This window comes from Balearica regulorum, chromosome 1 (genome assembly GCF_011004875.1).
Source record: "Balearica regulorum gibbericeps isolate bBalReg1 chromosome 1, bBalReg1.pri, whole genome shotgun sequence".
Taxonomy (NCBI): domain Eukaryota; kingdom Metazoa; phylum Chordata; class Aves; order Gruiformes; family Gruidae; genus Balearica; species Balearica regulorum.
Window position 1 is genome coordinate 29,350,281 of NC_046184.1, and position 26,266 is coordinate 29,376,546.

Genomic DNA, 26,266 nt, shown 5'->3' on the forward strand with positions numbered 1-26,266 from the left:
ACAGTGAATCACCAAGTGCCTTCTGGGCAGCACATAACTATAAACAGGCACTCGGGTTGAGTACTCAATGAAACCTTTGCCTCCAGGACACACAGATGGGATGGGGGGGGAGCAGGAGGAACACATCACTATCACAGAAGGAAGGACAGATCTTCTGTCAGTAATAGATACCTCCAATCTTCTCAGAAAAATGAGACAGCTACCAATAAAAGCTGTCATCGTGGCTAACAGAATGTGAGGACACCAGCACACCAGCTGCATGAAATAAGTCAAGATTTGATAGTAAGATCATATTCCTAACCAAAGCAAACCTTTGCTTTCCTTTTTAAGTATCTTTATAAACTTCAGTCACAAAGAATGGAGGAAGATCAACTCAGTCTTGAATGGTACTTGATGAGCCAAATGGGTGCTGCCTCCAATCAGATTGCTTCACCTCAGGAACACAGTACCTGACTGCAAGAACAGGGTATCCAGAAAGCTCATTCTCTGCAATGCTAACAGCTTAAGCTGCTTCACACAGGACATTTGTTTTGTGGACTCCTGTAGCATTAACTATGTCATTACAGCAACTTTCCCCTACTGCAGATCAAAGAGTAGCAGCAAGAGATGAGGTATCTGTGACAGGTAAATGTGTTTAAGGAACCAGAACTACTACTGTCATTCTGGAACTAGCAACGTAAGACAAAAGCATCTCACCCAAGTCTGCCTAGCTGATATCAGTAGAGCTGCTGGGTAGGTAAGCTTAGAGCAAATTTCTCATTCCACGTATGGTATGAGAAAGGGATGAGACAAGAATGTTGAATGATAACCTCTTCTGAGATACAAGATGTAGTTGTCCTGCTGTCTAGAGAATTGTGGAGAGCGATCACCACAAAAAAGAAAAAAGGTATCACTATCCTTAGCTTCCTTTTTCTGATTCTGAAAACTCTGTCCTTAAAAAGGCTATGGTCTCAGAGATAAGCACCAGAAGCTGAGCATACATATTCTCTGGTTTTGATGTATTTGCAGCTCTTCTACAGCCCGATTAACTCTTTCTACAAGGTAAAGATCTTGCTTTGCTTTGCCTTGCCTCTTGCTGAAGAACATTAATGTGATATTCCTTATGATGCCCAGAGGTGTGCACCAAAGTGATTCACAGATTCTGCAAATTGTCTGAACTCCAAAAGAACAAATTTCTCATCGAGAATAAAGACCCTGAGCTTGGAGGTACTCTGAGTGGCTTTTCCAGCCTTTTAATGAGGTAAATCAAACTGCCAGGAATGGCAAGGGAAATATGAAAAGATCGCTGCTGCTGCAGATGATACCTTTTGGATCTTTTCACCCTTACCAGAGAGGATAACCCTAGTCAGACATACCCGAAAAACAGAGTTCCCATTTACAACTAAAGATTCACTTCTCCTATGTGCTATACAAACAGCAGAAAAACAATGTCCCAGAGACAGAGGCTAAAGGAAACAGAAACAGAAGAAAGACAGAAGCAATGATTAAACATGCTATCAGCAGGCAATCAGCATGCAGGCACATTATTATTTCTTAGTAACAGTTACTTTCCTTATATTTTTGCTTTAGTCTTGAAAGAAAAAGAATATGCATTTAACTGAAATGATCAGTACCTTTTTCAACATTCCTTTTTTATAAACCAAATGCATTTTATGTATATGAATATATTTGGCATTTTCACTTCTATTTTTTTCTTGTTATTACTGTAACAGTAGTGAAAACATTCATTACTTATCTTCAGCTTTTCTCTCTTTCAGTTCTTCAGTGATCAAGTTTCTAATAATTCTTCCTTATTCAAATACTGTTACAATGTTTATACATTTATTTTATAGAGATGTTATTGTTGCTTTCCATAATTGTTTTTAAAAGTACTTATATTTGAAAACAAGGAAAATAACACCTAAAGCCTGTCAAGCAAATAAGAGTATTATTTCTGCTAAAATGCAAACATTCAATAATTTTGAGATTTTCCCCCACATTTATTATTTTCTATGATTTTGAACATTATTTTTTAAAATACTCCATTTATATGACATTTTTACACTATACTGTCACAAAACTACAATCTAAGCTATCACAAGAATTGCTCACCAGCATAACCACAAACACTTCAGGAGTGACAAATGCTGTGTTCACCCATGAACAAACAGTATATACTACTACATTTGTGATTTTTTTCTGTTATTTTTAATGAAATAAAATTGAAAAAAAGAATTATACCTAAATATATGACATACCACCAAGCTCTCCAGTTTTGCATATTTTCATGGTTGAAGAATAAACTCCAGAAAATATTAACCACCCACAGAGATCACCTTGACATGCTTTTGCTGCAGAAAATAGAACATTATACAAACTACTGAAGCCTGAAGCATACTCAAAACATCACATCCTATTTGTAAAATGCACAGAAAGAATAATGGGATCAGTAAGAACATTTAAAAAGTAATGTGTTATATTCATTTTTAACTCTACAAAAAAAGGGGGCTTCTCAAAAAGCAGGCATACTTACTTTGCAACAAACCCAGACTATGCTGAACATATCTGTTGGATAAATTATACTTAGTTTTACTCATACAATCTCAAAGACATTAAAGAGTAAAATTAAGTCATACCCACAAAAAATATATATGCCTGACATGAATACCAGAGGACAAGCTACGGACAACCAATGCCCTTATATGAAAAAGTGGCAATCACATCAGAATTTCCCAAACACGTATTTGAAAGGAATCTAGTATTCAGTTTAACTTAGTTTGAAGGACAATAACATTTGTAAAAGCCTTAATTGAAAAATTACAATGTACTTCCAACTATGACTGTTCTTGAATTTAGAGAAACCAGTGTGAAGATTCAGGATGTACTTCTCCCTCGCAGCTTCATGCAAACTGCCACAGGACTGACTTCTGTTCATAATGAAAGGATTATGCAAGTTACATCCAGTTATGATTTTAAATAATTTTTTTAAAAGGAATTGCAAAGAAAAATACCGTATTACAGCTGTGATAGTAAAAACCCTAGTGGTTGTGGAGAGCCCTTCCAGTCCTAAATTCTGAGGCCAATACACAAATTCACACAAATTCTGGTTGAATATTAGCATGTATAGAGAAAGGACAGATAATACAATTACAATGAGGACAAATAATACACCATTGTCTAATAACAAGTTTCATATACAAAGGTCCTTTATTTGTCAATACTTGTGCTTCACTCCATATAGAGAAGGAAAAACATGAATTATTAAAGTATATTGAATGTTTTAGTAAACCTATTTCATCTCTGAATTGCTCTGAGTCCTCAATAAAAAGGACAACACAAAAGAGTAAGAAATTACATCTGTGAAAAAAGAAATATGCTATGTATAGGTATGTTTCTTTTAAAGGAAATATGATTGCACAAGAAGGAAAACATTATCTATTTGCCTACCAGTAAATGAAATTGCATCACATAAACATGGAAAAGACCCACTAATTCCTGTAGTGTATTCACTGGCAAGACAGCAGTCTTTCTTTTCTTCTACAGAAAGTATTGAGATACTCAAGATCTTGATCACAGAATCATAGATGGTCTTCAGCAACTTTTCTTTGAACATTCCAGACAGTACTAGATTAGACCAGCTAGAAATGTGAAGAAGGATTTCTGATATTATTATCCTAAGGAAAGAGAGGGGAGGAAGATAAGAGATTAAGAAGGGGAGGAAGTGGGGGGTGGGGGGGTGGAGGGGGGAGGCACAAATACACCTCAGCTATTTTAGCTCACTTAGATCTTTGCTACGCTCTAATTCTCATACAACCTTCACTAAATACAGGGGTATGAAGACATTTCCTTCAGTCCATTACAAAACAGCTTCATCATCTGGCAACAGGAGAACTCCTTAAGGATTTGGTGCTCAAAATGGCACTGCTAAACAGCATATTGGTTGAAGACTTCCTAAACTTCAGTTTTCTCCCTTCGTGATTTTTGTGCCAGAACAAACCACTTTCAATTTTTGAAATAGTTCACATTTTCACTGGTTTGGAAAGAATAATCGGTTTGAATTACTACCATTAACATTGTATTGTCTCCGTCTGTCCTACTGTTCTTCCTACACCTACCTGGGGAGTAAGAACAGAAAGTTCAAAATCTCTAAGCTGCTGTGGTGGATGAAGGAGAGGACTGACATGGAAAGAGCTAACGGCATTCAGGGAGAAGTCAGATGAATTTCTGGAGGTTACATGATGCCTTTGTACAGAAATTGGTAGATTTAAGAGTTGCTGTGCTAGAAACCATTCTGTTTCACTACATGTTTCATGCAACATTAACATAGGTATTTTGATGCATCGTTAGTATAGGCATCAAAACTGAGGTTTTCCAAATCAGTAAAGCTTCATGTAGGTAAATTATAATTACATCAGCTTTTTGGGTCATTTTTGGGTTGGTTGTTTGTTGGGGGTTTTTTTTGGGGGTGGTGTTTGTTTTGTTTTTTCCCTGTGATCTGTTTTATTCCTGGGACTATCACTCCGCACATGCTGTGAAAGTCAGTAGAGCTCAGAAGTACTCTGATGGGAACAGGCTGGGTATTCCAATCACATAGTCTTGCCTGCATATTTGCTTCTATCTTCTTCCATTCCTTCCTTAGAGTAGCAAAATAAGTCTATTGTATTTCTCCCACTACACCCAAAAATTCAGCGTGTCCTCGCTTCTGCAACTGGTGTCTCTAGTGGAAACTAGCAACAGCATGACAGACGAAGGAGAGTGGGAAGAGTGGCAGCAGTAGGACCAAAATATAAAGACCTCTCATAAATACCTCTGATGAAGTAAAAAATACAGCTATGCCAAATGTTGCTGCCCCACAAATCTCTGTATCCCTGAGGTCAGCAAACCATGTTGCACATTCATTATGTGAAGGAGAGTATCCACTGAGCTACGTAAAGCCATGCTTGAACAAGCTTGGTCACTACAGTATCTTTTCATATCCAAGGAATGCTAAAATTATGAGAGATCAATTTCAAATTATCAGAAAAAGTGTCTCTCAGGTGCATGGTGTTTTCTAAACTTTTGTTGGACTGCTTTTTGCGTTATCCTTTCCTTTCTTCTCTCATGAAATAACTCACTATGGTGATTCTCAGGATCCTTTCGAAACCTGAACTCAACATATTTCATAATTCCACAGGATTTCACAATTATCAGATGATTTTTTTTAGTAAGCAATTTTGTCTGTCATTTTCAGTGAAAGCAAAAACTATCTTTCAGAATGACAAATGAAGCAAAATAATGTAAAAACTTAAGAAATTTCATAAACACATTCTGTCAGTAATATCTACTACTGGTAGAGTTTACAGTGGGAGAAAAAGGAACTATTGAGAGCAGATCCTTATAAATTCCAATTACACTTGTGGTTTGTGGAATATATCTCATACATTTTGGCAAACCTTCACTCACCGTGTAGATTTCCAAAGTAACGCACTGAGCGAAACAGGTGTATGAACCGTCTCATGAAGTAAAATTCTATGAGCAATTAGCTGCTGAAGTGTCATCAGTCAGATACTGAGAGCTCTTTCACGTGCATTGTCACTGCACTCTTAGCAAATCCTCAATGTAGTCATTAGGGAGGAAGAAAATTAAGACTTATCTCAACAGAAGAGGCACACAAAGCATTTAGAAAAAGCTGCACACAAAACGTGGTGCAGCATGAGTTCAATTATCTCCTTATGCTACAGTATGAGCATGCAGGATGTGAAAACAGAAGGGAAATAGTACAAGTACTAAGATACAGTCTGCACAATATAGAGAGCAGTTAAGTAAAGGGCATAAAAAACCATATCTGAGCACCATAGTGCAGAAAAAACCCACAAAAAGGTGTGAGAGCAAGGCACCTGAGGGTACCATGGCCTAGAAAGCACTTGTGCTTGGAGGATTATTTTGGGTCTCAGACAAAGACAATTTTTTTGGCATAAAATGGCCAAAAATCTGTTAACTTTTTTAAGCCTTTTTTGTTTTGTTTTTTTTTAGAATTCTAGTGCTCACTTTATTTCATTTAACATATTTAAGAAAAGACAATTGAATTAAAGTCTTCCTTTACCATAGTTATATATCAGCAGTTCATAAACACTACTGTTATTTAACAATATTTGAAAATATTGATAGCAGTTCAAAAGTTTTATAAATTACACTGAAAAGCCAGATGCCAGAACCACACCCCAACAGTCACTCCTTAGTGCTGTTCCAGTAGTGCTAATTCCATTATACTTTCTTAGGTCCCTATATTGTGAAAGCAGTATGCAGCACAAGTAGGATCAGAGATATAAGACACAAGGGTTCAGTCTCAGCTGGGCATTAGACTCGGTGCCCATTTACACACTAAGAACATTAATTTGGGTGGAAAAAAGAAAGGCTAACTTGCAATCGAAACCTAGCAGAGATTGCTCAGACGCTCACTGTAGTAGTTCTTTTTTTTCAGTAACAATTAATCTTGCTGTTAAATACTATCCAGATACAGCTCAGCAGAACTTTTATGGACATACGCAGCATCTTTTTGGAACTAATACAAAATTTAAATAGAAATTATAGGTTCACACTTCTGAAATACTGATATTTAAGTAAGACCCCCACATCTGATAAAATTACTACAGTGAGGTCTCCATGTCTTGGGGCATGGGGGACAGCAGTTTAGTTGTACACATCGTTTCCTGCTGTTTTCCCAGTACAGCCAAGGAGAATGTCTTTAAATTTCTATGGAAAATTCCTGCTTCATAACTGCAAGTAGATAATATGAATTGATACACACATTTTATTGGCCAAGTTCACAAAAATGTCAAGTGTTTGTTCTCAAGCAATAATCCCAGCACAGGTAAAATCATGTTGAAATCACGATATGCAAAGCTGTTTTCCAATTCTTTGCAAGCTATTCAAAGCACTAAGTATATTCAGGAATATTGATCAACATGAACTAGGATCATCAGTCCAATTTAAAATGACATCTGACTAAAAGTGGCTCTAGTGGCTCAGGTAATCTTGTGTTGAATCTCTGTCATCCTTATCTTAAAGCACTTGCAACATACCTTAGAACCAGTTCAGACGAATTTAGGCCCCCAAATCACATTAAGCAACAGAAGCCTCTACACAGTCAATGGAGGAAAAGAAAAAGACGTTTCTAAAGAGTCTGAAGAGATTCACCACAGAACCCTACAGTTGTCTGAAGTGCTTTCTGAAGGAGCCTGTCTCTCTCCAGGGACTGTTAACAGATTTTACATACACTAGCCTGCTAGCATAGGCACCTAGAATTGGGCTGCGAGAATACACTATTTTTCCTTGTAAATAGACACTTTGTAATAGAAACTACTGAAGTTGTGTTTTCTTTTAAAAAGTTGAGAAGGCAATAAAATACTTCCTTCACATCTCTGTTAATATGAGACTTTTGATCTTTATGCTTCTATCCTGTGGCATCTTTATTTTAAAAAAAAAAAAAAAAAACAACAAAAAAACCAAACCCAAACCCACAGAAAAACCCCACAGAAAATAATCTTCACATAACAAGCAATGTGTTAACTGCTTCCAGCACAGAAAACCATCTGCTTATTATCTCTGATAGTATGAGCTTTTGCTTTATTCTCTGCTTGGCCATCGCAACACAGTATCAGCAATGCTGCTCATAGGTGCACCCAGAACAGCACATGATAACGCAGAATGAACTTTACACTAGTAAAGACTGTAACAATGCCATCTTTAGAACACTTTCCAACAAGTGGCGATGGCAGGGCAGAAGGAAGGCTGAAAGATTAGCATCTACGCGGTCCCCATTTTTGCACAGTTTGCCCAGCAGTTGCAAATACCCTGCTTCCTAGTTTGATCATTGATTTTATTTAGTAGTCCTGCATTGAAACATGGTTGCAGTATTCAAGGACCTCCATTAGGGCATGTCCTCTCTGTCGAATACCTCCATAAGAGCATAAAAATTAAAAATACAGGTCTTCCATGCACATTTGATAACTCAGCTACTTAACAGATGTTCTGGTATTCAGCATAAAACAAGTTAAAACACGTTTTTCATCTGCATTACAAACCTCACATCTGGTACATAAACCAATGTGTTTGGGTAACCAGTAATGCTTTCATCAGCCTAGCTTAAAACAGTATCTGACTAAAAATGCCTCCTGTATAATTTTGAGTTGAATCTCTGTAATCTTAATTTTTATGTACTTGCAACACGTCCCTACAAAGTCAGTTCAACAAATAAGGACTTGACGTACCATTAGACTTTAACCAAACACATTAAAAATGCAGATGTCAGCTTTTCAAATAATATCTGGTAAAGAACAATATGAAATATTTACCACTACGCAGCTCTTCAAAAATGTCTGCTCCTCCCAACACATCAGTCACTTCTGATCATTCTGTCAGTGTACCTTCATCGTGGCACACTGTACTGACATATAGCTTTAAGTCAGAGTGGAAATTTGTTTGATAGTCTTGTAAGAGTATGGAATTTCTTTTAATTAGTTTTAAATAGACCACATACCGGTGTGCATAGCTATCTTAGATTCTTTTGGGATTTTGTTTAAGCTATTCAATTTAAAAATATTATTATAGAGAGAACATACATAGCTACAAATAACTACAGAAAAGATATTACAATAACCTGTAAAAACTTCAAAATGGAATTAAAAATATTTAAATTTACTTCTAAAGTTTTAAAGAAAAGCCACTCACAAAGGTAACCCACAAAATACATGTGAGGGGAAGCAGGTCAACAGTGTCAACAGTGCTGCTACAAACTCTTCGTAGGGGTAAAGGAACGCAGGTTCTGTTGCAAAATTATGTATCAGTATTTTACAAGATTTTCAAGATTGATCAAATCAGAGATCTTTAGAGATATGGGAAGAAAAAAAAAAATACCGCAGGAATTTAAAAAAAAAAATTCACAAAAAGGAGTCGCGCTTAATGAAGACAGGAAAACACAAAACTGAAAAGTGACTGATGGCACAGATCATTTGTCATCCGAATGACAATCGGTTTCTCTTCAAAGAGAATAAAGAAAGAGGTGAGGATGTTAAAGGCAGTATTAGTATGGTTTGCTGGGAAAAGAAGAGCTGAAGAGAAGGACTAATGATATAAAAGCATTTTCAAGGGCATCAATGTATGGAGAACAGACTAACAACTGAAAGCATTTTAAAAAACAAACAAGAAAAATAAGGACTAAATGAACATTTGCTACATTCTTTTCTAGCAATTTTGTGATTTTTAAGTATTTTGAGGTATTACAAGGAGGTCATATTTTCAGACTTGAAAAACAGAATAAAACAAACACTGGTAATTACTCCCTAAGTATTACAGATGTCACAGCTTCTAACACTTCCTCCTGCTCTCCATTCCATCCCTGGCCAGGGAACTGAAAGACATCCCCACAGCTTTGTGAGACGCCAGTTAGGAAAAGCCCAGCTGGTTGAGGCTACAGACTTCAGTAACACCAGCAAATACCTACAACCAAACCGACTGCCAGCAAAAACTAGCTGCAAAAAAATCTGATAAAAATGGCTAAATTATGGGCATGCATCCACATCGATTTATACTCTCGCTTCAAAACACTGGTGCAATGTTTGGTCTTAGTTGCTTGTAGCTACTCAGACAACATGGATGGAAGAGCCATGTGAAGCTTTCCTATGCAGAAGTTACTCTGTAGTTGATGGCCTTTTTCAGGATTCAATCTTGTCACACTTCCCCTATAACCTACACATCAAAGCTATGCCTCTATAAACCTTCAGCCCTGGAAGGCGCTATCTCATCCTCCCACTTACTCACCCTTCACAGGACCTATATGGCAGGCAGTAGACTTACTATCTCACACTCGCCTTCGATCCGATCTCCTTTTTAATCACATGGATGTCCAATCTTTTTTTTTTTTTTTTTTTTTTTTTGCTATCAGTAGCCAATTCACACAGTATCAAAACTGGTAAGAGTCCTAGATGAGCTATTTCATGACTCTTCCAGAGTATGACTTCTTGATGACATCTTATTGTTCCTGGCAAGAGCCTTAGTATTCTACACTGGAACTTGGCCTACAATGCAGCCACTGTCTCATACTGAGTCTCCACATTACTTATAATTGCATAATAAATTAAGCTGATCAGAGCCTTCAAGACAATGTTTTTCTAGAAATATAGAAAAGATTATAGGAAGGGGAAAATATAACACTACAAAAAGATCAGGGAAGAAATGAACAGAGGAGCAAGGGAACATAGGTACTCAAGGCAGGTAAGCTTTTCACAGGTATTTCGGCTGGATAGCAACTTCAAGCAATATAGTTTTATAAGTGTTTATTAAAAAAAGAAAGGAAGGAAAAAAGCTTCAGGAAAATAAATACAGTAGGGACTCTGAGTGAGGCAAATCAGAATGCTGCTTGGGGTCTTTGCTTCAAGTCCAAAGGGTCTTTTTTTATTTTCTGTATGAAAAGCAGAAAAGAAAAGAAAGTGAAATAAATAAATAAAGCCTTCCCATCTTAAGCGCGCACACACACACACACACACAACTATTGACGCACACACCTTCACTCTTTCACACACACAATTTCAGAAGGGACTGAACTTCAGTCTACAGTTATTAATCCTGCAATCTTATTGTTAGTCTGTATCACAGCCATTTTACTCAGCTCCCTACACATTCTTTGTTACGAAAACAGCTCAAAAAGTTTTTTCATTGCTGTGTTGCATAACAACATATTTTAAGATAAAATCTTCTAAATATGCCTTTTGATATTTTTAGTACATTCAATAAGTTTGGAGCAGGGAACTTCAAATTTCTCCCTTTATATAAACATCCAAATATTTTTTACTATTTCACAGCCTCTTAGCTGGAATTTTTATTTAATCAATATGTATATTACAACAAGTAATGACTGCAAACACATTTCATGTTTCTGGACAAAGTCAGCATAACAGAGTAACAAATTAAGTAATGGCTGCAGGGATGACTTTGCTAGTGTGCAGGTAAAGATTAATAAAGAAACCTGAACTCTTCAAAAATAGAACAAGGCAGACACAAGTGATACTTCACAAAAATAAGACTAAGAATTTCCAGAAACAAAGAAAATTTTTGAGATAAGACAAACATCTATGACATCTTAATTTAAAAGATTAATGAGAATGAAAAGTAATGAAATTGCATACACTTCGAGTTCAAAACTTAAGTAGCTAAACAAAAGATCCTTCCAAAAATACACATACAATGGAGGCCAGAGACACTCAGCTCCTTAAATTCCTAGAACAAGGATTCTTCAGAGTAAGTTTGTTCCTCTTGAAGAATGCTGCAAAAGTGCAGAAGTCCAGCCACTAAATGGCTAAGGCAAAAAAAGGAAGAACTGCCATTACTGAAATCCAGGAGCCCCCAGTTGGTAGATTTTAACCTACACGGATGAAGAAGAACATTCACTGAGCTTCCAAATGCATACTGCATGCCACTGAAACTGTGCATATAGTCAAAAGGGATTTACTGCATAAAATGTACCTAATCTGTAATTTTTAAAGACAGTTCTTCATGTGAGGGAAACACACTTTCCAGATACAGAGATTTAATAACTATTTTGACAATACTTTAAAACTATTATCAAACAATAATAATATGTAATCACCACATACTGCTTTGTCATAAAGATAACTGAGAACCAGATGGACCAACACATGATAGAACTCTCAACGTTTAACCTCTGACTACAGTCAAATTTAGAATCAGCAAATGTCCAAAAGCTCTTCTTAGTTCATGAATATGTGACGACCTCCATGAAATGAGCAGATTGTGTTTCCATTTGTACCAGACAGATGTTAGTAAGAGGCAATACACTAGTTACAGAGAAGTATCTTGACCCTAAACCTACCCAAATGCATTCATTTAGATCATCATGTCCTTACACACCAACAACACTGAATAGTAAAACCAGCCACATACTGCCCAATAACAGTCCCATGCACTGCCCTGCACTGCCTTGAGTGGCCTTGCCCAAGCCAGCACTGTGCTGCTTGGTTCTTCTGTCCCCCTGCCTCCAGCCCTTCCTCCTTTCCTTTCCACTTCAGCCCATGCCTGCATCACTCCCCTGGCTCCAGCCAGCTCAAAGGAAAAGAGCTAGGGTCCCAGCCTCCACCAAGCCCCGCAGATGTCTCCTTCTCCCCAGAAAAGTGATGGATCAGCATGGAGCAGCCATGAACCATAATGGCCAGCGGGTCCTCACTCAGTGTGCAGCACAGCATTGTGTGCTGAGAGGATCTGACAGAGACAGAGATAGAGAAGTCCTGTCTGGACAAATTCTGGTTCTCCAGTAAGCTCAACTCAACTGGGGAGAAGAAGGAATTTTAAGAAAAGATAAAGAGACCTTCACATCCAACCACAGTCCCAAAACTGCCACTCTTCTGTATGAGAACACCTGATGCTATAATGTTATAAAAAAATCTAGTGCCATTGTCTATCACTGCTGGATGCTTATAGAACAAAGTTTCAATACAAGCAGCACAACAGAGCTGCCCATCAACTGCGGACCTAATGAGAGCCAGATTCTCACTTTTTGTGGAATAATGCTCTAGACAACGTGTAGAAAACAGCGCAACTATTATGGTAATAGGATGACAGGAAAGTTGAAAGTATTGCAGCAGACTAACACTAAAGAGAAGGCAGCTTTCCCACTCTTCAAAATTCCTCAAAAGCAGAGAGCAAGTTTTAGTCAGTTAAAGAAATTTGAAGAACAAGAATTGCCTATGACATACACTCAGTTGAACAAAACTCTACAAAGTCAAAAAACCCATGCTTTGAAAACATTCAGAGTTATACTGAGAAGGCAAAGGAACCATTTCAGTACTTCAACCTAACCTTAAGGACAGGAAAGTGCAGCCAAGGTGGGTATAAGCACAGGTAGACACACTGCTCTTGGACAGCATTAACTGTTTTAAGGACAAAGAAATCTCTTCAGAAGTATTCCTTTTCTGCAAGAAACATCTCTCAGATGGTTAAAGCAACTATGATGTACCATCATAAAAATAAAAGAATAATCTATACTTCTAGGAAGTTTCTCCCTTAAATGATATGCCTCAGTCTACCTGCTTATGGCTAATTGTTTTCTCTTTTTAATCAACACTTGATTGGAAATCTTTGTGAGTATTTGCGGCAAGCAGATGAAGTATATGAAAGCACTATATTAAGAATATGTACACATGTATGACAAATATTATTAAAACAAAAATAAGTGAAGTTGAGACAATTAGGTATTGGAAATATATGACATGTCTGAGAAGCTGGAAATATATTTTAATCTACAACCACAGATAGTTTATTTCTCACACTCAGAACGGGATGCTATATTTTAAAAAAGCTTAATTAAACCTGTACTGGTTTTATTTTATTTTAATGATTTTACAAATCTTTATTTATTGCTGGAGAGAAGACCGAATCCCACCCTCCTCGGGACTCGCATGTCTTTGCGTGTTACACCTCTGTAGTTTCACTCCAACTGTGCTAGAAATTATTTTCAGCTGGCCCAGAGACATTGTCGAATGCTCTGCGCTGCCATGGGCAAGACCAATATTTGATAGTTAACTTAGGATTCCTGCTGCCTGAACTGGTAGAGAACAAGCATGTGGTAGAAGTGATGAGCTTGTTCTCCCGAGGGTAGGGTGCCAGCTGCACTATAAAAGAGAGATAGTGTGGAATTAATAGTGGCCTTACAGGCAGGCTGTATATTTTGCCTTTCGATAGAAAAAGTCATGCCTTAATGGAAGCTAGAATGGAAGAAGATGACTCAGAATGCAGAAAAGATGACTGCTACCTTCCAAAATGAATTTATTTCAGTTTTGTGTACTTCAGCCTCACTATTGCAAGATGCTTTTCAGAGGCTTTAAAGGACAGTTTATGTCTAAATAAGCCTATAATCTAATGACAAAACACTACACAACCGCTACAGAAAAATAAGACAATAGAAGCAAATTCTGTATACGGAAAATTGTAATTGATGCATGCAAGAAGGCAGAAGTGGGCTTATGAGAAGGATGCATGAGCAAATGCAGCATAAAGTTTTTTTGTGAGCTCACAAGGTTCCCTCATGGGTACAAAACTGTGGAAAACAAAATATAACTGTGAGAGAAATTGTCTCCAAATATGTGGACAAGTCTGGAAGTACTGGCGAAGGAGAATGAACAGGCATGACATAAAACTTGATGACAGAAAAAAACCCCACAAATGACAAAGTTCAAAGATCAATTTCCTGAGGTTTTGGACCTAACAAACAAACTTTCTCAAAGAAAATCGATGTAGCACTGATACCTCATTTGGTTCCACAGACATTTTCCACCCCCTCACAATCTATTACTGGACTGCTCACCACATTTGGAAAGCACCCATGTGAGGCTTTGCGAGCAGCTTAAATTTGAGGCAAGAGGCCTTGAGAAGAATATAAAATAGGAAGGGATATGAAAATGTAAGCAGACTAAAAGAAGGAATTCACTGACTACATTTTGCTATAAGGAAGGCAACATCTGATTTGCAAACCAACAAAAAAAAAAGAAAGAATGAAACTGCAAAAGTTAGGACAGAGGCAAGAAAGTCTGAATAAGAAATTTAACAGGAGGATCGAAGGAAAAAAATTGATCTGAATGATGTTTAAAAAAAAAAGAAGAAGGTGCAAAAACTGGTTCTGGTCAGGATGTATGAAGCACGAGGAAAGTAAGAGTCAAAAATAACCCTGAGTCACTGAATCTGAATGACAAGAAGGATAATGTTCTTGTCATTTGTGATAGAAAAGGAGAGAAGTGGATAGAGTTCTGTTTTGAAATGATAAGATAATTGAAAGACATCATGTTAGAGATCCAGCCTCAGACACAGGATTAGATGGAAGGAGCATAACATTGGTGGAATGACAGATTTATAAGTCATCTGTACAGCCATAACAGTAAAAGCAATGCAAGTGGCTAACTTACCTGGAAACAGAGTGTAAAATGAAAAAGAAAAACAAACAAACAAAAAAACGCAAACAAACCCAAACCACTAGAAGTCCAAGGACAGAGTCTGGGCAAATTCCAGGATGAAGTAATGAAGTATGAGAGAAAGCAGATACACTGAAAACGGCATTGATGAAGTCATAGGTAAGAGAAGAACAAATAGAGGATTATCTCAAAGTGACTATGAAGATATTAAATCACACCAACTAGTAACAAGACATGTCAGAGGCTAGAATTGCACTAGGAACTGGAACAACGACTGATTCATCATACATTGAAATATGGAACCTACCCCAGCAGTTATTACCCTAGATAGCACTTGGTTTATTAAAGTGCTCAGTATAATAGGATTAACAGAAGATTGTTCAACTCTGTCACTGGGTTTTGTACCATTGTGTTACTTCTTACAGAGGAACTGGCCCATCACAAGGCTGACAGCAAAAGGCTTAAGACAGGCCATGCACAGAAGAGGCTGAGCAGTGGACCTCCACTGAGGTGGGTAAGAACAGTTCGTGATTACTGGCAGAGAACCACAGGGCTGAAAGGGACTGCAGGAAGTCACCTAGTTCACTTGTGCTATTCCAGAAGGGGATCAGCTGCCCATGCCAGGGAGTTCTTAAAGGCTTACAGTTATGAAGAGACCACAGTCTCACCAGAGCATCTATTCCAATGTTTTGCTATCCTCCCACTCCAAAGTACTCCTAATGTCTAGCCTTAATCTATTTGCTGTAATTTAAATTCATTATTTCTTCTTCTATCCACCTGGAGTAAGGTGAAGAACTTTGCAGCAGCTTTCTAATGCATTTGAAGATTTACCTAGCCTGTCTCATTCTTCTCTTTTTTAAGCTATCACACTTTCTAAACTTACTATAACTGCCATTGCTCTTCTACAGAATCTTTAGTTCGTCCACATCTTTTCTGAAGTGCCCAAAACTGAATATATTAATCCAGATGAAACCTGGACAGTGCTGAAAGATAGTTCCATACATCTTCTATAACATACTTCATTATCCAATGTTTGCACTTTTTACAACAGTGTCACATCAGTGTCTCATCTTCATTTGGGATCACCTGCAATCCTAAAATCTTTTTTCTAAGGAACTGCTATCTAGCAAATTATTCCCCAGTCTGTATTTATTCAGTGGATTAGTCTTGCCTAATGCTAAGCAAAGCATTCTTTCATTTCAGACCATATTTCCAATTTCTAGCATCATTTTGAGTTCTCATGCTGTCCTCTATTGTTGCTGCCTGCCACCAAGCTTCGTATTATTTACATATACACACATATTTACATACAAACACACACACATTTACATAGACATAGAAAAAAACAAATACAGGAGAAGCCAGTCTGTCATCCACTACTACCTGACTTCACAAAAAAACAAATCAAAAATATCAGAACCACTTGTGGTTCCATAACTGATAGCAAGAAATAACCCTCCCAGACAACAATCACTTCACAGAACTGGGCAAAGGAATTCACTGAAGAGGTTCTCACCACATGTAAATACCTTCTCCAACTTCTCATGATCTTTAGGTTGCATCACTCATTCCTTACTAAAACAAAACTTAAGGAATATAGAAATCATACAAAAATCACAATCCCCTTAAGTCTTTCTCTTGCAGCCACATGACTGCACAGTGAACAATTTGGGTACTTTGCAGACCTCCTCAGGACCATCCCAGTGATGCTGAGACAAGGGCATTATGTGTGGATACATCTGCAGTGCTCAGACCCCCACCACGCTCTCACCCAGCAGCAGCCTAACAGGGGTCACGCGGATCACAGCCAGCACAGCTAACCCCTTCCTCGGTCTCTGGTGCCACAGATGTGCTGCCTGTGCTGGGACCCAACCCTGCCTAAAGACATCACAGGATGTGCTACACTTCTGCCAGAAACGTTGCTGCCATATGCAGTCTTCTTTCCAATAGAGGAAGAAGACGTCTCTTCCAGAAACAACGTTCTCCTCCAGGAATGGATAAGACTCTGTCCCTTCTTCATGTAAATGGGAAACAGATCATCCACCACTGCTTGTGGTCAGTGAAAGATACAATAAATCAATCCTGAACAAAAAATGTTTGTTGTCGATGTACACATAAAGCGCTCCTGTTATTCCTTCCCAGTACTCAACTGGAATGTGAAATGCATTAGCAGGCAAGAATTTTACATGGACAAGTAGAAGCTATTCCATGTCAAATGCCACACGAAATGCTTGTCTAGTCTGTAAAACAAATTTCTATTTTATATTGGGTCCTCATTTCTGAGTGAGCACTTCTGTAACCACAACAAATTATGAAAGCAGAATTTGGAAATTTTTCCTGCACTACAACTGAGACCCAGTACACTCAGTTAGAAAAATTGCATTTTTTCCCCCATTTTCATGTATGCATCCTTGTTTTACTCCTTCACTTGACAGCTGCAGTGAGGTAGCACTGGTTGGATACTATCTTATGTCTATCTTGTTGGCATGTTCAGAGAAGCCACTGATCATGACTAAATCAATTTTCTATTTGTTCTAACACATGTTTTTTGTCATATTTACAGCATGCTGGAAGTATTAAAAATTGGAAGTTCTTCTCATTGAGCAGTATTTGATGCGGACTGATGTATTTCATAAAGATCATTTTTGGTATAAATAACAAGTAGGATACTGGGTAGCCCAAGCTCACCCTGGTATGCCGAAGAGAGAAAGACCTGCCAAGCCACACTAAGAACAGAAATATTTCGTAACTGTTTTCAATTCTCCTCCCCTCTACAATATTTTTACTGAATAAACTGAACTTCAAATTTTCAGTACAAACTTGAAGCAAAAAGTCACTTACTTTCATACGACATACTTAGCATAAACTTTTTAAAAAGTGCTTGGGAAGGGCTATTTTCAATATTCCAATTACTGTATGTGTGTAGCTGTAGCATCCACAGCTTCAAGAAAACATGACAGACCTTTCATTAATATAATAAGATGTGATTGTTGCTCTTAAATTTTGCTTAGACTTTAACTTTTCCAGTTTTAAAGACCATTATTAAAATGTATTTATTCTTCAGTTATTTTTAATCATAATATTCAATTGAAGTTTGGGTCAAAATAAATAACCTGGCCCAAGGGCCTAATTTGCAGTGAGGTCCTATTTAAGAGTTTGCCGATAACCTCATGAAGAAATAATTAGAACATTTAAAGTGACAAATTAAAGCCAATGCAATTAGCAATAACCCTCATGATTACTTAATATTTTCTAAGTGCTTTTCAAAAAGCAATGACAGGATTTTATGCTACAAGATAAAATTCTATTCATGTGGAGAAGTGAATTACATATGTTTACCATATTAAACAGGGCGAGAAAAAATCAGATGGAGTAAAAGGATATTAATAAATTATCACTAGGGACTAATACCAAAGTAAAACATCCACCCTGTCACTTGGTTCTGTCACAGTGGTCTGCAAGTCCTGAACTTATGCCGTCAATGCCCAGCCAAAGTAGATCTCAATCTCCATCTTTAAAAGTAGCGCATGATCATTTGAACCAATTTAGATTATAACATCTAATCAGAGAAACACAGTTTTCATGCAGAATTCCATGGAGTGATCAAAATAAAACTGCAAGGGATCCAAGAAAAGTCAGGCTTTTCCTCAAAATTCTCTGAATTTTTTTCTTCTCTCTCACATAATACCATTCTTGGTTCATCACTGTTCTCAGAATCCCATATAGCACAGTCTGAAAACAGTTCAGAGATCACAAACATGTATACCTGCACTTACATATATGAGGCTCTATTGAAAGAACTCAAATCATCAATAAACCTAAAATTTTTCAATCATCCCTTGGTTTTCTTTCAATTTAGAATAGTTTCAGAATGGGAAATTAAAATCTCTAAGAATCAGAGCTGCTTGGAGAAAAAAAAAAAACAAACCTGTTGTACTTTAAATCTGTGAAAAGATCTCCCATCAACCTCCAGGTCTGGAAATAAGAATAAACTCATTAAATCCAAATAGACTACTGCTCAACTGAGAAACAACTCACTTCAGAAAAAGAAATATCTGTTCAAATGGTTAGAGACAGGAGATACTTTCTTCTTCTTGCCAAATAATCCATAATAACAAATATACTTGAATAAAGCAAGCACATGAAAATGCACAAGAAGATTTGCAGTAGCAAACCAATTAATGCTTTATGCAGTTTCATTTATATGTGGGATGTGAGACAAAGTGCAAGATTTGTGCCTCTATGGAACATATACATACAAGCTAGAACAAAAAAGCCAAAACCTAAACCAATCTTCCATTATAAATGCATGACATACTAAAGTCACAAATTTATATAAAAGACAACCCTTCCTACACATTTTACAATATCATAGTGTCATATGTGGACTACAAGTTTTCTGCAATATTTTGACTCAGCAAGCAGTGCGCTATGTACTCAACTGCAGATAATACTAAAGGAAAGTCTACAAGCGGAGACTTTTCCCAACATGGAGCAGAACGGGCTCCTTTCCCTTTGCACAGCACAGATGCTCTTTCCATCCTCCCTGCTCCTCTCCCTCCATATCCAAACCCAAGCAGAAAGGGAACATTTCCTCCTCTCCATTGGCACGAAAAGGCCAATGTTGACACGTATGTGACAATTCAGTCTCTATTCTCATCTGCTACTGAAACCCATTCTCTTAACATCTAGGACAGGTTTTCTTCATATGGGATAGGAATACTGCAAAGGAAATCCATCTTCGGGAAAAAACCTGATGCACAACATTAAAATAATAAATGTTGGTTGTTTCAATGGTTTTCGCTTTTGTACCATGAAGTTTTTATGGTGATTTGCTTCTGTTAATTAGACTAAGAACATAAAAGAAGCAGTGCTGACGATTGACTCTGTTGGACTGGTGGAACCGACGCTCCAAACAAATGCGGCACATCCCACAGTAACACAGCACAGGGGAGAAGGCACCTCTGCTTGCTGAAACGCCTACTGCTGTTGAATGGCAAATTCTTCTCTCCTGCCTATACATACTCTCTTTCAAGTGTCTGAACGATGGCAATACAGAATGTCTCAGCCTGCCGGTTAGCACGTATCTCCAGGCAGTGCTGACTGCTCTTTAAGTCATTTGCAATTGAAATTTTGCTCATAAAAGCCTTTGCTTACCAGCCACCATGATTGCTTTCCGTTTTCTTAAAAATATGAGCAAAAATAGGCTTAAAGCAAAACAAAAGCCTGGTTGCTTAGTAACCTGTTACGTGAAGTTTTAAACTCCCTCTCAAGTTATTTTAGATTGGTTGACCATTCTCCAGAGAAAAAATTCTGGCTAACAAGCCAGCAACAAACACTATATTCCTCTACACCAAGTAAAACAAATTTTCTTTATTTTTAATTGAAGAAGCAGCAACAACCGCAGCATCTGCCACAACATCTTTGTAGATTCTGTAGTGTTCTCACCAACTGGAAAAATTACTGAAGCGGTCACAACATGGACAGGAAAAATGTCTAAAAGCAGCTGAAGAGTTTCAAGAACTTTCATGGGCAGACCGTCAGCATCTCTGCTTCCTCCTTTATGATTTCTTTTAAGGTTTTAAAATCAGCTAGGATGACACAATCGAAGTATAGAAATATTTTCATATCAAAACCAGTCAACCTTGGATCACTGCTCCTGCCAGTGGATGTCAGTCATGTTGTTTAGGCTGGATGAAGCAACTGCATGCAAGGACACATTCACCACTGCCGAAGGGACACTCAATGTGGTTCTCCCCTGTGGAGGCTGGAAGCAGAGCTCCATACTCACAGGCCACTGTACACAGACACTGCACCATGCCAAAACCAATGGCTGTTAGCTCAGCAGTACTTGAGAAATGTCGACAACACGCCCCGCCATCAGATGAAGACATCCAACGCATAGCTCAATGCGCAGGTAAAACACGTAGACGCTGATGCCAGTCCCAGGCAGGTAACTGCCCCATGGGCTCCTCATGCCCTGTCCTGTGCCTACAGCAGCACCTTCAGTGCCGGAGCACTGAAAGTTTAACTGAAGATAAAACATTTTAGTAAAATTTTAGTTTAAGTTTTTTATTTGAAATTCCCAACTTTCTTTACTGAATACTTTCTTTTCCAATTGGTGATATTTTATTAAAGATAGAGAGAACCCCCAAATCCACTTCCACAGAAGCTTCTGTGATGCAAATCTGGTTTCTTGATTGCAGTGGCTTTTACAAGCTTCTGGTGAAATCCAAATTTCTTTTACACCAATATTTAAATCCCTTCCCATTTCCCAACTTCTCACAGATTTGCAGAGTAGCTCACTGACTCCTGCTCTTGGGAGTATACATTTAGTACCCTGAGGAAATACGGAGACAGTAGGTAAACTTGCTCTTTGGCAGACTTCTCCTGTTCAAGTCTTATGGCAACTCAAAACTTTATTAAGAAACTTAGGTAATCCTGACACTACCACCTCAATGTACGAATCTAGACAGAAACCTGCATAGGAGAATGCTGCAAATACGTATCTAAACTGCAAAAAAAATATATTCTATATTAATCTTCCCAGATGCACATAATGTTCCTATATACAGGCTTCATTCTCCATTCACTTTATAGGTAATGCAGAGTAAATTAAAAATTAACATTTCATACAAAACAAAGTTTGTGTCAGACCTGGGGAAGAGCATTATTATTTACATCAAATGAAAAGTGTCCTTTTTAAAAATGCAGAAGTTATTAAGTAACTACCAACTAACTACAGAGTAAATAACTTAATTACATATTTACTGGCTACTCTGAATGATCTCTACATTAGTCTTTTAAATGAATTAAAGTGAATACTTGTATTCAGTTAATCTTTTTTTTTTCCTCAAAAGTAAATTAAAAAGTCTATAAAAGACTACAGAGAGATCTGTTGTTTTCTAAATAATGCATTTAAAAAAAAATTCAGATTCAAAGAAGAATTTTATAGCATGAGAGGGAGCTTGTGGACTTCTACGCATGAAAGGCATCTGTCAGGATGGAGAAAGAAAAAAACAAATCTAGCAGCAAGCATAGTACCATGAAATACTGAAACGATAATTACTTTCGGTTTGAAACACAGGATGTGGTATCAGGGAAAAAAGACTCAGGTAAAATGTTTCAATGCCCACTAAAAAGTAAATAGGGTTTTTCTTTTCAGTAAACAGAGAAATGTTTCATCTTTCCCTTGAACATACCTGAATCCTTTCTGTGTTTATTTGTTTCTAATTCCACTGGTAACACTTGTATCAAGTTTGTATTGTATGATGGCATACTAAAGAAAAACTTTTAAAAAAATTAAAAGGACAAAAAACAAAAAGAAAAAATCAATGAAAGAACACAATGTTAAGAAGCAGTAATGTTTAAGAGAGAATCAAAGGAGAGGAGAGCAGCTAAAAAGACTGAAAAAAGATAAAGGGCAAAGGATTTAAAAATTAAACAGAAGGAAAAAGATTAAAGAAAGAATGGCAAAAGGCAATGCAAAAGGATTTAAGAAGCCAGTATAAAGAAAAGACATTCAGTTATGAGAAAGGAATAGCAACTACTAGAGGAAAAATACTTGAATATAATGAATCAAAAAATGGAATGAAAAAGTTAGAAATTAATTAAAAAACAGACAGAAAGTTAGAAAACTTTTTCTCCATGAAATACAGGAAATAAATACAGAAGATCCAGTGAAATTTTAAAAGCCTGTTTCTATTATATACAACATGACAATTTTCCTGTTTTAGTCATTTGAATGATATGAAAATAAAATACAAAGCAATGCAATGCCAATTATTTCCTGTGCAGCAATTTATATGCTGTATGTGCAAAGCTGAGAACAAAATGCATCCCTATCTAAAATATCAACTCCCTTTATTTTTATTAATACTAGTATTAAAATTCAAGGAATTTGTCTACTTTATATAGGGTTTCAACTTCATTATAAAGATCATTATAAAGCTTACAGCTGCTTATTTTACAGCCAGAAGCACTGTATGGCAAGCGGTTAAAGACAAAACTAAAGCAACCAACACACCAACTGCACTTTGTAAAAGTTCTAATTAAATTGCTATTACTGTTGTCGTCCCTTTAAAAACTTCTAATAAATGGGCTCTTGTATAGCAGAAAAACGTTTTTCCCAGCAAAGACAGAATAGAGAAAAGTTGAAAGAAAGGAACACGCTCAGAAGACAGGAAGCACAAAGATAGTTCAAGGGTGGTGTTCTCTTTTGAGCTTTATATATTATATACATTGTGATTTTTTTTTTTTTTTTTATTTCTATGATATAACTTAGGGGATTACTAGCTGTTCATTTCAGTATTTACTCCAGGTGCGCTGATTTTCTCTCCAAGCCAGTGACATCCGAACGCCACTAAGTTTCACTGCATACACAGCCTGCATTTAAAGGTACTGATTTTTTTCCATGTCTTTTTTTTTTTTTAAATTGTACTATCTCCCTGCTCCCTGGTTTTGTTAGAAAAAAGTAAACAGATTTTCAAATTTTACCTCTCTATACTATTCACGATTTTATATACCACTTACCATGTCACCTCTTTTTTCTCCACTCTCAATACTAATCTTTTTAATCTCTATTCACATTAAATCATTTTCATGCCTCCAATCATTTTCAGTGGCCTTTTCTGGACGTTTTCTGTTCCAGCAATATTTTTCCTAGATGAAGTAACCAGACTACACAGACTACTCAAACTGAAGGCATAACATTGCTTTATTTAAATGCATTCTAATGTTTGTGAGAATATTCTCCAGACCACTCACAATGTTATTTTTTTCTTTTCAGACATGACAATATATATTGAACAAACATTTTATGTGAACAGAACAAAATAACACAAAAAATGTGTCATTACTCAGTAGAAAAATTTAGAATGTGTAATGAGAAGTAGCCCAAGTTCCCTCTCAGCATGCGTCACCTTTTTGTACCACCCATAGTTAATTGCCTACTGTGCTGAAAACTGATCATTAATGCAACTTTTTGTTTATGCATTTCATAGCAGTCTGTAAACCAGGCAGGTAACATAACCTCTTCCCCTAATTATAAAATTCCCTTTTCAAATCTGAAGGATGTAAGATCAACCAGTTGCCCTTATTTTACTGAAATGTCATATAGTCTGAAAGACTGGAGGAGCACAGTAATCATTTACCAATAACACACTGGATTTCCTCAATCATGGGGTTTTTTTGAGCTTTTTAATTTGTAAGAATTAACCACACTTTAAATAAATTCACTACTAAAATAAGGTTTGAATTTGTTTACTCAGTGCAGTAATTTCCACTATTTTCCTAATTTTGCTATCTCATTACTTAAATTTTTATGAAGTTGTATAAATTGCCTTCATCAGTTTTGTCCACTGTTACAAAAATGAGGACAAAGAAACTAATCCACATTATCAATAAAAAAACCAAAACAAAACACCAACAACCACAACATAAAAACTTCAAGCTGAAAACCACACCTATTAACATCTGTGCCACCAGAGATTCCTCTGGAAGTATTTTCTTGCAGAACTTAAATCCCCACCTACCTTCCCCTTAGACAGAAGACTTGCAAAGCAGGACGCTCTAGACAGACAGAATCAGAATTATAGAACCACAGAATGGTTTGGGTTGGAAGAGACCTTAAAGAACATCCAGTTCCAACCCCCCTGCCATGGGCAGGGACACCCTCCACTGGACCAGGTTGCCCAAAGCCCCATCCAACCTGGCCTTGAACACTTCCAGGGATGGGGCATAACAGCGCATCTTTCCATTTGATTGGTAACTTTTCCACAAACAGTAACTTCGAACTTAAAACTTTAGTGCTGATAGAAGGAAGTGCTGTAAAATATGAAATCGAATCACATGAACCCATCGGAACACAGCGATGTCCCACACAGTGCAATTGATGGTGGAACACTCTTTATACACATACGGCTGATCCTGTAGTAACTCTGTGTTACAATGCGCTGGGATTTTTTTGCAAGCCTAACGAACAAGTGGTTGTCATTTCAGGTGACTGGGGAGATTAATTCAACTATGGCATATGAATGACTTCATCAGCTATACAAAAATTAATTCTTCATGCTTCACACAGCTAATCTCACATGTTCCCTTCCTTGGTCCTCAAAATAATACAAAGCCCAGGAAGAGATGTGCTTACAGTCAAACAATATGTGATGTCTATTCCCGATAGGATTCTTTCTGAAGAAGTGACTCTAATTTTAAGATCAGTGTAACTTTATAGAATATACTTAGGGTGAATTGCCCTGGATCAGGGAGCTGGCACTCAAGGTCAGTGCAGTAAGCAAAAAGTTTTCTAGGAACTTATTTCAGCATGCTTTTGTCAACTAATGCAGCAAATCAACTAAATAAAGCACTGACACACATACTGAAGCATTCACTGGATTACACATACAAGGACTGTGCACACTTAAAGCCGATACAGAATTGGAAATTCATTTTTCATATACATTTGGCTAGGGTACTGCTATGAGCATGTTGTATCTTCCCAAACATCCTGCCAATTATGGCTACATATCATGTTTGTTTTAAACTTGTCACGTTTTCTCAATGGATATATTTTTTATATATATGAATCCACAATTATCTTTTACTAGAGTGCAAATTAACACAAATGCCACCAGATCGTCACTTTCAGGAACAAAGAGGTCACAGAGAAGTTTGTTTCTCACGTTTTTGCGGTTCATCTCATAACAATGTAAGATGTAAACAGTGTTTACTGAAGGATGTTACAGAAACCCATAAATTAAAACTTTTTACAGTAATCAGAAGTCGTGGAAGATGCATCAAAGAAAGAGATGCAAAACACACTAAAATGCTGGAAAATGCTCTGGAACAGTGTAAAATTTCACAAAACAAGGTAAAATTTAGAGAAGGTACCTAAGCTGCGTATTAAAGAAGCATGCGGTCCAGAGCCTTGTTTTTAAAGCACCCTAACTGCAGCCGAGAGAAAGGAAAGCAGCAAAAAATCTGCGATAGCTTTCTAAGAAGAAAATTCAGAATAGTTGTACCCTATGTAACGATGAGTTCAGAGGTAAAGGGAAGAGAAACCAGAGAGTAACTGCAGCAGCAGGTACAGCCCAGGACAGCCTCTGTGAACGCAGGCTGTGCACGACAGGGATGGGGAGGAGTGAGATGTTGAGGGGAGATGTGAGAAAGTGGAAACATGAGACTAGAGAGCAAGCAAATATGCGTAGTGGGACAGCTGCAGGGTTCAAAGGCACTGCACAAAATCCATGTCAGTGGCAACGGGACTATCTTTAGCAAGCCCAGGCAGATAGCAATGCTTTTTTTTTTTTTTCCCCACTTTCCGTATTTCTAAGGTT

General features: G+C 37.2%; 1 protein-coding gene across 9 annotated transcripts in view; it reads right to left on the reverse strand.

The window, feature by feature from the left end:
* FOXP2 (forkhead box P2) overlaps nt 1–26,266 on the reverse strand; it is a 438,488-nt gene that overhangs the window by 322,006 nt on the left and 90,216 nt on the right. The window lies entirely within an intron of this gene.